This window comes from Macrotis lagotis, chromosome X (genome assembly GCF_037893015.1).
Source record: "Macrotis lagotis isolate mMagLag1 chromosome X, bilby.v1.9.chrom.fasta, whole genome shotgun sequence".
NCBI classification, from domain to species: domain Eukaryota; kingdom Metazoa; phylum Chordata; class Mammalia; order Peramelemorphia; family Peramelidae; genus Macrotis; species Macrotis lagotis.
In genome coordinates this window covers 323,122,245-323,135,445 of record NC_133666.1, presented here as the reverse complement: position 1 = coordinate 323,135,445, position 13,201 = coordinate 323,122,245, and positions in this window count along the sequence as shown.

The following is a 13,201-nucleotide window of genomic DNA, read 5'->3' as shown; positions in this document are numbered from 1 at the left end:
GGAGTTTGTGGTATCATCTTTTACTTTAGGTATATACACACAGTTCAACATCATTAAATCCCATCTAATTTGCCCTTTCTGTCCTCCCTCTCTATGCTTCACCCAAGTCCTGTACTTGTAATTCTTTGTTGAATTCTGGTTGTTTCAAAAGGAAAGTTTGAAAGTCCTCTATTTCATTGAACGACTACCTTTTTCCCCTGAAAGAATATGGGTAGTTGATTTCTTTTGCCTTCCAGAATATTAAATTCCAAGTCCTACAAGCCCTTAATATTGATACTGTTAAATCATGTACAATCCTGACTGTGACTTCATGATATTTGAATTGTTCCTTTCTGGCTGCTTGTAATATTTTCTCCTTGACTTGGAAGTTCTGGAATTTGGCTATAACATTCCAGGTAATTTTTTTCCTTTGGGATCTCTTTCAGGAGGTGATCAGTTAATTCCCTCAATTTCTATTTTACCCTCTGCTTCTATTATATCAAGATAATTTTCCTGGAGAATTTCTTGAAAAATAAAGTATAGCTGTTTTTCCTGGTCATGATTTTCAAGTAACCCAATAAATTAAAAAAAAATTTTCCTGGATCTGTTTTCCAGGTCAGTTGTTTTTCCAATGAGATATTTCATATTTTCTTCTAGTTTTTCCTTCTTTTGAATTTATTTTATTGTTTCTTGATTTCTCATAAATTCATCAGCTTCCCTTAGCTCCATTCTATATTTGAAGGAATTCTTTTCTTCAGAGAGCTTTTTTGTCTCCTTTTCCATCTGGCCAATTCTGCTTTTTAAGGTATTTTTCTCCTCATTGACAGTCCAGACATTTTGAACAGCTTTTTTCTATTTGACGTATTTGACTGAGAAAGAAATTATTTTCTTCAGTATTTTTTGGCATCTCCTTCACCAAGCTGCTGACTTGGTGTTCACAATTTTCCTGCATCACTCTCATTTCTGTTCCCAATTTTTCTTTAGCTCCCTTACTTGATTTTCAAAATCTTTTTCGAACTCTTCCATAGCCTGAGATTAATTCTTATTTTTCTTAAAGACTTAGGATACAGAAGCTCTGACTTTTTCATTTTCTGAGTGTGTATTTTTATCTTCCATGGAACCTAAATAATTTCCTATAGTCAGATTGTTTTTTTTTTTCTTTTGTTGTTTGCTCATTTCCTCAGCCTTTGACTTGCTTTGAACTCTTTGTTTAGGTGGGGCTCTGCTAACAGGTGAGAGGATCCCAAAATTTTGAGGAATTTTGGCAGTTATTTTCAGGGACTCCACCCCCAAATTCTTATGAGAGGCTCTGACGGTTCTCCCACCTGTGCTCTGGACTGTGGATGACCAGAAATGCTCTCCCCTGCCCTGGAGCTTTGAGGAGGGTCCTTGCTCTGCTATGGCAGTATGGGGGCCCCAGACTGTGACCTGTATCCGAGTATGGGCAAAACCACAGAGTGCTGCCCCAGGGATAGCAGTGAGACCTCTGTAGTCTCTCCCCATCCTCTTACCATCTTTGCTGAGTGCTCTGAAAGCAGCTTATGGGTAGCTCCAACAGACTTCCTTCTTGTTCTCTGGGCAGGGCCTGCACTGACCTTGGCTCCATGCTCACTCTGGTATGGCAGTTTTCCCACTGACCTTCTAAGTTTTCCTTGGCAATCTTTGGGCTGAGAGATCTGGAAACCACCCCCACTGCTTCAGACCCAGCACCCCCAGGAACTCAAGAAGCCCTGGGCTGTTCCTGGACTGGAGTCAGTTTGCTCCAGTGGACTCTGATACCTGGACTGCCTGAGGCCCTTTCCAACCCTGGTAGAACAGACCCTTCCCATGGATCTTCTAAGTTATCTCAGACCAGAAAATTGTTTCACTTAGTCTTTCTATGGGATTCTGACACCCTATAATTTGGTTAGAGTCATAATTTAAAGGCAATTGGAATGATCTGGTGGAGAGCTTCTGGGCTTTCCTATCTTTACTCCATGATCTTGGCTCTGCTACTCTCCTAAAGTTCTATTTCTATTGACAACATGGCTGTTCTCCTAGTTACTTATGCTTAAAACCCTAAAGTTAATCTTACCTTATGTCCAATTATTCACAAAATTCCATTGATTTTATCACCACAGCATCTCTTATGTTAATTTCTTCATTTTCATTCTCATTTGCAATGGCCTGAGTTTAGGTCTTTATCATGTAAATGACTGTAATAACCCTTTACCTACTATCCAGTCCACCCTTCAGAATGCTGACCATGTTATTTTCTCACTGCTTCCCTGACCATATGATTATTTAAAAACATTCAGGGGTTCCCTGATTCTTGATTATGTCATTCAAAATAATCTACAATTGGGCTCTAAAATATATTTTCTGTGTGTTCCTTACTTCCCTGATTCAAATACCCCATGTTCAAGTCAGCTCCCTAGCCTCCTTGAGTTCTATATTTCCTCTCTCAATATTTCTTGCCTTTTCTCTTGTAGGCATACATAGTTGGAATAGGAATCTATCTCTGACTATGAATCTTCTCTTGCTTCCAAATACAGTTCAAGTGCCCCTTTCACCTTGATGTCTTCCTTTACCTCATCCCCCTCTTGTGAAATGGGTACATTCCTCTAAGTTTTTCAAAATAGTTTAACTAGACCTCACTTCTACTCCTGGCCTATTTTTGCTTATAGCATAGTTAAATGATATTCTGATTTATTATTTCTGGTTTATATGAGAACAGAACCCATGTCATTCATATCTCCTTTCATTTTCCTACTGCTAGGCATAGTGCCTTACAGAAAGAAAGTACTTAATAAATGTTTGTTGTATTGAATTGAACATATTATATAATGAAAAGTATAATCTGTCAAAAGTTTTGTCTCCTCCTTGGCAAGTAACTACCTGGATGGGTTGAGATTTTTTAATTTTTTTTAGTTGGTTGACAGAGTTGAGCTATTGGGGTGCTATGAAGAAAAAGCCTGGGTAAGATAAGTGAGAGATGAATAGAATTTGTCTCTTGTCAAATACATTTCCCTCTGAAATTTGAATGGCAGAGTCTACAGCAAGGGAAGTCAGCCTCAGACTATTCTATATGCTGCTTTCTGAGCAGCAAAAGGCAAACCCTAAAAAGGAGAAAGGATCAGCACTTTTATTGGGAGATGCTTGGGGAAAGAAAAGAAATGCTATATAAAAAGGCTTTTAAAATGCATACAAAGCAACCTTAAAAGGACCTCCAAGCTCAAAAGCTCTTGGGAGGTTTGGAGAGAGAAGAACCATTTTCAATAACTGTTTTTATCTTCAAGTTTTTACTTTATCTCACTTTCTCCAAGGGTAGAAGCTGACCTAGAGAGGTACCTCAAATCTGATTTATTGTACTATATTTAAAGCCACAAAGTTAGTTTTGCAAAGTTGTAGCTTGGTTACAATAGCACAATAGAGTTGCCTTGTTTTATTTACTACAATAGTACTGCCCTTCCCACCACCCTTTTTTTTCCTTCCTGTCCTCATTGTGCTCTGCAAAAAATACATACAGTTCCCCTAAGACAAAATTGCTTGGTTCAGAAAAGTTAGTGAGGGGAAAAAAACCAGTAGCATTCAGAGAGATGCATTTTGGGAAAGATCCAGGCAGTAGTCTATTTTAACCTTCCTAATCTACTCTAACATTAAATCTTTCAAAGTGACTGGAGGCCACGGATTAACAATTGTTTCTTTCTACAAAAGATCCATTAATCATACTCATTAATTGTAGGTGGATAACATGACTAGTTAGTCAATCAGGTTGGTCAACATTTGTTGAGCCTGTTCTTTACAGTAAGGGTGTGAAGGGAAGTGTCTGCCTAGAGGAAAGTGAGGATATATCCCTTGCCTTCAAGAAACTATTTAAAATAACAAGTTGAACATTCAGATGCAAAAGTCCTAGGCCAGGCCTACTACTTTATGACTTTGTGACTTTAAATGTTATCACAATATTAAAAAGCAAACAAATAAATAATGAGGAAGTGAAAGTAGCATTGGAATCACACTTATAGGTTAGATTTAACTATTTGCTAACTACATGTCTCTGTATAAGTCATTTCTCTCCAAGACAGACAGATTCCTGATCTGTAAATTGATCTAGTTTAGTTCTAAAAGTACTTTATGTATATTTCTACTTTGTGTGACCTGTTATACCATTTTCCTTTTTTTAGTGTAGGCAATTAAGCAATAGATCATAGGCTCTTAAATGCCTATTTTTCTCTCCCAAATCCCCTCCAAAAAGGGAAATGAAAATTAAAAAAATTTAATTTTTTGTCTTAACTTTCAACTTTGTCTTTAGCAGTCTACTTTGGTAATTCAATATGATTTTGTTGATATTTTCTTTAAATTACAAAATAACTAGAATTCAGGAAATATTTAATTTTAAACTACCTGTCCCTAGACCTACCATGGGACTCTATGCCTGGATTTGCCATGTTTGGTAGGTCAATTTCTTACTTCCTTAGGGGCCAAGAGAGAACTCTAGAGTTGATAGGAACATGAGTCATAACTAAAAGGGAATAGAAAGATCATCTAGTTGAATTCAGCGATTTAAAGATATGGAAACTATTATAACTCTAAAAAGCAAATCTGCTCCCCAGGTAGAGTTCTGTGTTATGAAATGATATACAGCATATATGTCTATAGTATAAAACAAGGTAAGTGGCATCCATTGAATCATCTGATCAGATCCAATGAAGGTACCACACTCTATGCAATAAATAAATAAATTATTTAATAATAATAATAATAATAATAAAACCTAACTGTAGCTATCATGTTGTCTTGGCTAAACAGAAAGAAACTGACTGATTCAGGTTTAGTGTGAATATAGTACAAGTGATGTGCATGCATCTAAATTAAAGCATTGGGGTTGATGAAAGAGAGACATTGCAATGTGAGTAGAACAATGAGGGTCTTAGCAATGATGTGACAAAGCAAAGGGTTTCATTATTGTTTCAAAAGGAGATAAAAGGTGATGCAAAAGGAAAAAAATGGAGGCTGGACCAAATACAAGAATCATTAGCCTTAAATATGAATGGATTTAATAGTCCAATTAAATGAAGATAGAAGAATGATTAGGTAAATCAAATGCAATATTTTAAGCACGTAAGAAACCTAATTAAAACTAGATATGAAAAATAAGAAAACTGAACAATTTTTTCTATAAATGATGAAGTTCAAAAAATTACTTATATTATATGTAAGTATATACAAATATATGTATGTGTATGCATATATGTTTTATTCCTATTAACTATATACTTTTTTAAAAATCACAATGTTAAAACATAGAAACAGGGAATTTACAATATGTTTAAAGTTGTTATCAAAAAAGAAAGTCTCAGTGCTCAGTTATATGCACCTGAATTAGTGGTAATTGGCATCCTGCCTCCCCAACACACACACACAGACACACAGACACACACACACACACACACACACACACACACACACACACACACATGCACATGACTTCTGGGGGTGGAATCAAGATGACAGAGAAAAAAAAGCACTCAGTCAAACTCTCCCATCATTTCTCTTCCATAATAGCCTTTAAAGTAATTCATCAAGGGCCAGATTTTCAGAGGCAGAGTCAAGATGGCAGTGCAAAGTCATGGAAGTTCCTGGAACTTTTGCTGAAACAACTTTAAATGAAATGCCTAAATAGAGCTAAAGTGAAAAAAAACCCATTAAAAAAGAGTAAAACAAGTTCTCAACTGAAGATAAGATGGAAGAACTTCAGAAAAGAGCAATCTCAAGTGGTTAACATAGGAGTGGAACCCAGCATAGGAGGGAGAACTGGAAAAGCAGTGGGAGATCCAACCACAGTGCAGCTCAGATCTGGACCTTAGTAGGCCAGGAGTGAGGGTCCTAACCCTAGCTCAGAGGGCAGAGTTCAAGCCTTAGCAATACTGGTGCAACATGCAGGACTGGGTCAAACTAATGCAGGAGGAAAAAACCTGCTTGCATCTGAGATGGCATAGTGGAAAGCCAGACTCCCAGCCCCAGCACAAAGAAGCTAATTAATATGCCTATTTTGCTCAAGGATCAGTGCTCAACTATCAAAATGAGTAACAAACAAACAAACACCAAAATGCTAACCCTAGAAGCATACTAATCATGCTATTCTGACAGAGATGATAAATACACTATTTCAAAAAAGAAAATATTAATAAAAATGCCTATATGTAAAGCCTCAAAGGAGTTTATGAATTGGCATCAAATCCAAGACAACCTCTTGTAAAAGCTCAGAAAGTATTTTTAAAAATCAAGAAGGAAGTAAGAAGAAAAATTACAAAAAGAAATGAGAATCAAGCCAGGAGAATTATGAAAATTTGACTGAAGAAAACAATATCTTTAAAAGCCAGATGGAAAAAGAAATTAACTCCTAAAAGTAAAATTGACAAAGTGGAAAAGGAAAATAATTCCTTCAAAAGTAAAACTGTCTAAATGGAAAAAGAAATCAACTCATTGAAAAGTAAAAATGAGCAGCTGAAAAAAAATTCATCTAAAAGTAAAATTAACCAATTGTAAAAGAAATAGAAAAACTAACCGAAGAAATCAGAATCCTATAAATTGGAAATGGATAAATAGAAACTAATGAGACACCAAGATTCCATCAAAGAAAACTAAAGGACTGAGATATAAAAATAAAAGAAAATGTAAAGGACCTCTTAGGGAAAAAAAACTGACCTGGAAAAATGAGAATAATTTATAAATTATTGGTCTACCTGAAAGTCACCATCTGAAAAAGAACTTTTCAGAAAATTAACATGGAAAACTGCCTTGATATCTTAGAACAAAAGATAAAATAGTCCTTGAAAGAACCCACAGAACACCTCCAGAAGGAGAAACCCAGAATAAAAATTACAAGGAATATCATTTAGTGGAGAATTTCTAGAATTTTTGCAGACAGCAAAACAGGAGCAACTTAAATACAAGAAAGGAACATCAGAATTAGGACTTATCAGCTTCAACATTAAATTATCAGAGGCCTAGAATATGATATTTCATAAGGCAAATGACAGTGAATAGCAGAACTACCCTGCAAAATTCAACATATTCTTTTTAGGGGAAAAGATTAACTTTTAGTGAGATAGAGAACTTTCAAACTTACCTTATAAAAACCAAAATTGAACAGAAAATTTGCTCTTCAAATATAAGATTCAAGAGATGTGTAAAAAGCTAAACAGAAAGAAAAAGAAACAGTCAATAAGACTAAACTGTCTACATTCCTACATAGGAAGAAATACTTCTAATTCTTGAGAATTATATTTCTTCTTTTCTTTTTTTTGGTTATTGAAAGGAAATAGGGTTAAGTGACTTGTCCAAGGTCACACAACTAGGCAATTATTAAGTGACTGAATACAGACTTGAACTCAGGTCCTTTTGGCTCTAGTCCTGGCACTATTTGGCACTATTCACTGCATCACCTAGTTGCCCCAAGAATTATATTTCTCTTTGGATAGTTGAAAGTAGAATAATTAGAGGGTGTGGATACAAATTGTTCATGATTTATTGGTACTTTACCTCATAAGGATAATAATAATAATAATAATGATTTTTGCCTTTCATTCTTTTTTTTATTTTTTTAGGTTTTTTTTTTGTAAGGCAGTGGGGTTAAGTGGCTTGCCCAAGGCCACACCTCTAGGTAATTATTAAGTGTCTCAGACCGGATTTGAACCCAGGTGCTCCTGACTCCAGGGCTGGTGCTTTATCCACTGTGCCACCTACCCACCCCGTCCTTCCTTCTTGAAGATGCCATGACAAACATGTGAATTGAATTTGAGTGAGGAGGTGTTGTACTAAGTCACCAGACTTACTTTATCCTCCAGAGCCAGTGACCTGATATGAATCAGGATGACTGGAGACAACCCTGGATGTGAGGCAATCAGTGTTAAGTGACCTGCCCAAGGTCACACAGCTAGTAAGTAGAAAGTGACTGAAGTTGCATTTCGAACTCCTGTCTTCCTGATTCCAAGGCCAGTTCTCTATCCTCTGTGCCACTTAGCTGCCTTTCAAAAGGGTAGTATTTATATTAGCATGTTTGGAGAGAATGTAGTTGGACAGAGAGTAGGGGTATAAAATGATCATGATATAATGATGCTTATAGCTCTTGAGATTGTACTTCTATCAGGACAGATGATAGGAGTATATTTTGATAGAGATGACAGATGGCATAAAACAAGACATGAAAAAAAGAATTCTATTGGGAGAAGAAGACAGAGGCATTGGAGAATAATAAATAACACATGAAGAGACACAGATGACCTATTACTGCAGGGGGAAAGAAAGGAGAATATGAATACTGAGTAAATCAAGTCTTACTCTAAGTAGATTTGGTTCCATTAAAGAATAATATACATTCTTAGTTGGGTTTATAAATTTATCCTACCCTACAAGGAAGTAAGAAGGGAAAGGGGAAAGGAGAAAGAATAGTATAAATGGGGGAAGAGAGAATGGAAAGAAATACAGGGTTAGTAATCATCACTGTGAATGTGAAGGGAATGACCTCTCCCATAAAGCAGAAGTATATAGCAGAGTAGATAAAAAACAATATCTGTGTGGTGGCTAGGTGGCACAGTGGATAAAGCACCGGCCCTGGAGTCAGGAGTACCTGGGTTCAAATCCGGTCTCAGACACTTAATAATTACATAGCCATGTAGCCTTGGGCAAGCCACTTAACCCCATTGCCTTGCAAAAAAAAAGACCCTTAAAAAAACAAAATCCAACAATATGTTGTTTAAAAGAAACACTTTTGAAATGGAGGGTTAACTCTAGTGAAAAAGTAATGACTATTTTAGACTATACAGACAAAGGAAAAGAAAAAATAATCACATTAAAAGAGATAAAAAGTGGAAGGAAATCACATCTTCTTAAAAGATACCATAGGCAAGGATATCAAGAGAATTAATGAAAAAAATGCAAAAGAGAGTGGCCTAGTTATATCAAAATTATACTTTAAAGCATCAGTCATCAAAACTGTCTGGTACTGGCTAAGAAATAGAAAGTTCAGTGGAATAGATTAAGTTAAAAAAAAGACAGCAGGAATTGACTATAATAATCTGTTTGAGAAACCCAAGCTTCCAGCTTCTGGTATAAGAACTCACTCCTCAATAAAAACTACTGGGAAAACTGGAAGACAGTGTGTCAGAAACTAAGAGTGGATCAACATCTCACAATCTATACCAAGATAAAGTCAAAATGGGTGCAGGATTTAGACATAAAAGAAATTATTATATGCAAATTAAGAGAACAAGGAATAGTTTACCTGTCAGAGCTATGGAAAGGGAATAGTTTATGACCAAAGAAGTGATAAAGAACATTATAAAATACAACCTGGATAATTTTGATTACATTAAATTAAAAAGATCAAAAGGAATCTAGTCAATACAAAAACAATCTTTTCAACTAGTGTTTCTGACAAAGGATTCATTTCTAAAATATATAGAGAACTGAGTCAAATTTATAAAAAAGCAAATCATTCCCCAATTGACAAATGGTCAAAGGATATGCAAAGGCAGTTCTCAAAGAAATCAAAGCTATCTATAGACATATAAAAATTGCTCTAAATCATTATTGATAAGAGAAATGTAAATTAAAGCCTCTCTGAGGAATCAACTAATACTTCTCAGATTGATCAATATGACCAGAAAAGAAAATGATCAACGTTGGAGGAGATATGGAAAATCTGGGACACTGATGCATTGCTGGTGGATTTGTTAACTCATCCAATCTTTCTGGAGAGCAATTTGAAATTTTGCCCAAAGGGCAATAAAAATCTGCATACCCTGTGATCCAGCAATACTGTTACTGGGTCTGTATCCTGAAGAGAGCATGAAAAAGGGTAAAAATCCCACATGAACAAAAATATTCATGGCAGTTCTTTTTGTAGTGGCAAAGAATTGGAAATTGAGGGGCTGCCCATCAATTGGGAAATGATTGAACAAACCATGATATACATGTTTGATGGAACACTATTGTTCTGTAAGAAATCAAGAGGGATGGGATTTAAATCTATGTTTATCATGGTTGCAAATGGAAGCTGATATAAGATTGACTTCTGTTTGGGGGGAGGGAAAGGAGGGAGGGCGTAAAATAGTAAAATTCAAAACCGTGCAAAAAAATGATTGGTAGAAACTACTATTATATGTAATTAAAAAACAAATAAAATATTATATAATAAAATGGAACCGTAGACAATGAAATAATATCAATATTAAAGAAATATGTGCCAAGTAATATAGCATTCAAACTCTTAGAGAAGTTAAAGGAGTTAGAGGACGACATAAGCAACAAAACTCTATTAGTGGAGACTGCAACTTTCTTCTTTCAGAATTAGATAAATCTAACCACAAAATGAACAAAAAGGAAGTTAATGAAGTAAGAAAATTTCAGAAAATTTAGATAGGAAAGACCTCTGGAAAAATTGAATAGAAATAGAAACGAATATACTCTCTTCTCTGTGGTACATGCCACTATACAAAAATTAACCACATCAAAAAAGTACATGTAACAAAAGATTAAAGAAAGAGAAAATTCCAAAAATTAATTGAAAACTAAATGACCTAATATTGAAGAATGAGTGGATCAACCAACAAATCATAGAAATAATCAGGAATTTTATTCAAGACAATGACAATGATAAGATATCATGGCAAAAGTTGAGGGATGCAGCTAAAGCAGTTATTAGGGGAAATTTTAAATCTCTAAATGTTTATATGAATAAGAGATCAATGAATTGGGCATACAACTAGAAAGGTTAGAAAAAGAACAAATTAATGCCCCCCCACAATTAAAAATTCAGGAACTCAATGGAGAAAGTAATAAATTTGAAAGTAAAACAAAAATATTGAAAAGATATATTAGAAATAAATGAATGTGTTGATTTTATAAAAAATAGAAAAACTTTTGATTAATCTGATTTAGAAAGAAGAAGGAAAAAAAGAAAACAAATTAGTATCAAAAATAAAAAGGATAAACTCAACACCAGGAAATCAAAGTAAGTATTTTAAGTATTTGCCCAACTAAATACTAGCAAATCTGATAATATAAGTTAAATGGATGAATATTTACCAAAATATGAATTACCCAGATTAACAGAAGAGGAAATAAAATACTTTAATAACCTCATTTCAGTAAAAGAAATTGAACAAACCATCCATAAGTTCCATAAGAAAAAATCTCCAAGGCCATATAGATTTATAAGTGAATTCTATCAAACATTTAAAGAATGATTAATTCTAATCTTTAGAAACTGTTTGAAAAAATTAATGAAGAAGGAGTTTTGCTACATTCCTTTTATAATAACAGCATGAGGCTGATACCTCAAGCAGGGAGACTCGAAATAAATTAAGAAAATTATGGATAATCTCCCTAATGAAAATTGAGACAAATATTTATAATAAAATACTAGGAAAGAGATTATAGAAAGTTATCAGTAGAATAATATATTATGATAAAGTAAGATTTATACTAGATATGAAAGAATAGTTCACTATCATGAAAACAATCAGCATAATTGATTATATCAATAATAAAATTAATAAATAATATGATTATCTCAAGAGAGGTTGAAAAGCGTTTGAGACAATACAACATGCTTCCTCTTAAACACCAGTTGAGAGCAGCTAGGTGGCCCAGTGGATAGAGCACCGGCCCTGGAGTCAGGAGTACCTGAGTTCAAATCTGGCCTCAGACACTCTCTAATTACGTAGCTGTGTGGCCTTGGCAAGCCACTTAAACCCATTGCCTTGAAAAAAAAAAAAGGAAAAAACCCTAAAAAATAGTTGAGAGCATAGAAGTAAATGGTATTTTCCTTATGTGATAAATAATATTTATCTAAAATCATAAAGAAGTATTATATGTAATAAGGGAAAATTAAAAGCCTTCCAATTAAGATCAGAGGTAAAACAAGGATGCCCATTATCGCTACTATTATACCATATTCAATAGCAATAAAGAAAAAAGGCATTGAAGGAATTAGCATAGGCAAAGAGGAAACTTTTTGTAGATTTTATGATGATATACTTAGGGAATACTCAAAAATCAATTAAAAATTACTTCAAGCAATTAACAACTTTAGCAAAGTAACAGGATATAAAATGAACTCATTTAAATTAGCAAAATTTCTATTTATTATCAATAAAATTCAATAACAAAGATAGAAAGAGACATTCCATTTAGAGTAATTATAGACAATATATAATACTTGGGAATTTACCTTTCAAGACAAAATCAGAAACTATAAGAACACAATTATAAAATACTTTTCACACAAATAAAGTCAGATCTAAAAAAATGTAAAAATATTGCTTGCTATTGGGTAGGCCAAACTAATATAATAAAAATGTCAATTAAACCTTGATTAAATTACATATTCAATGCCATATCAATCAAACAACTAAAAATAAAGAAAGAAGTGATCAATAAATTGGGCATACAACTTAGAAAAGCTAGAAAAAAAAGAAAGAGTAAAAATTCCCTAATTAAATAACAAATTATAAATTTTTATAATCAATTGAGAAATTAAGAAAATTGAAAGTAAGAAAACTATTGAAAAGAAAAGAAATACTTTACAGAGTATTTTACTTTATGTACCTAGCAGAAATAGGATCAAAATTCATCTGGAGGAGAAAAAAGTCAAGAATATAAAAGGAATTAATTGGGGGGCAGCTAGGTGGCGTAGTGGATAAAGCACCAGCACTGGAGTCAGGAGGACCTGGGTTCAAATCTGGTCTCAGACACTTAATAATTACTGAGCTGTGTGGCCTTGGGCAAGCCACTTAACCTCACTTGCCTTGCAAAAACTAAAAAAAAAAGGAATCAATGGAAAACAAAATGCAAAGGAAGGTGGTCTAGTGGTACTAGATCTAAAACTATTTTGCAAAGAGGCAGTCATCAAAACTATCTTAAACTGGCTTAGAAATAAAGGCAAATAAATTGGGTGTAAAAGAAATATTAGTAAATAACTATAGTTGTCTCCTGTTTAATAAAGCAAAGACTAACTTCTGACAAAAACTGTTGGAAAAATTGGAAAATAGTATGGCAAAAACTAGAACATCTCACACCTCATATACATATAGGGTTGAAATGGGTACAGAATCTACAACAAAGAATAATTTATCAGATCATTGAGAGGAGAGAGAAATTTATAACCAAATAAGATATAGTGAACATTGTAAATTGCAAAATGAATAATTCACATTTTAATTAAAATTAAAAAGTT